Raw genomic sequence first — 882 nt, 5'->3', positions numbered from 1 at the left:
TTCAAGAGGTCACAGTTGCTCCATTGATGTGCATAGCTTATTGTCACATATCAGTTATGGTAAGTTGTTTTCAGTTAATATGAGAATTTAAGATCATTTACATCATGTTTATATCTAAACCTTTTTGGTTTTTCCTTGGTGGTAAGTTGTATACTTTAAATTTCACTATTTTATCATCAACATGATGTTTATCAGTTAATTTGAACTACAGATATATTTCATATGTTTTATTTGTTTGAAGTGCTTATTTGATTATGTGCATTTTATTGATATACTTGTTATACTTTGACTCAATGTCAGTCCATTTTACATTCTGTAATCTTATTCATTTTGTGAAAAGCATATAAAATACTGGATTTATTTCATCACAGATAAATAGCTAAATTGTTAAATGATTTACATATATTTTTTTCATTTTATATTTTCAATGAATTCTTTTTTTTTTGTTTTCAGGTTGAAAAGGACAGTAAAAATTGTGGAAAAAGTATTGGTGATTAAAAAGTAAAAATTCACACGCAAAAAATATCCAGATATTGTCAGAAAGCATAAGATGTTGGGATGAAGTGTACATTTAAGACAATGAAATAAAATTCATGTCTTCAATTTTGCATTTTTTATTGTTTATTTCAAACATGTATGTATGCACAAAAAAGGATTTATATCCTAAAACACCCCGGCCCAAACAAGGCGGGGGGTCTAAAAAAGAGGTGCCCCCCCTAAATATTATCATCAGATTTTTTTACATATCAACTATATTCCATCCACCAGTACTGGAAAAATATTGAACTTGAAAAAAATGCGTTTACGTATTATGTATATCGTTTCAATAACTTGTATTTCGTTATAATGAAAAAAATTATATCTACTGCAAGTTTAATCACG

At 27.6% G+C, this 882-nt stretch overlaps 1 long non-coding RNA gene across 1 annotated transcript; it reads left to right on the top strand.

Moving 5' to 3' along the window:
- Positions 1-603, top strand: LOC132734991 (uncharacterized). Its single transcript, XR_009626392.1, has 2 exons — positions 1-59; positions 454-603. It is a non-coding gene; the product is annotated as an uncharacterized LOC132734991 (long non-coding RNA).
- Positions 604-882: the final 279 nt, after the last annotated feature.

The sequence above is a fragment of the Ruditapes philippinarum genome, unplaced genomic scaffold, assembly GCF_026571515.1.
Source record: "Ruditapes philippinarum isolate M1 unplaced genomic scaffold, ASM2657151v2 ctg9666_1_1_1_1, whole genome shotgun sequence".
Classification (NCBI taxonomy): Eukaryota; Metazoa; Mollusca; class Bivalvia; order Venerida; family Veneridae; genus Ruditapes; species Ruditapes philippinarum.
This window is presented reverse-complemented; position numbering and strand designations above follow the sequence as displayed.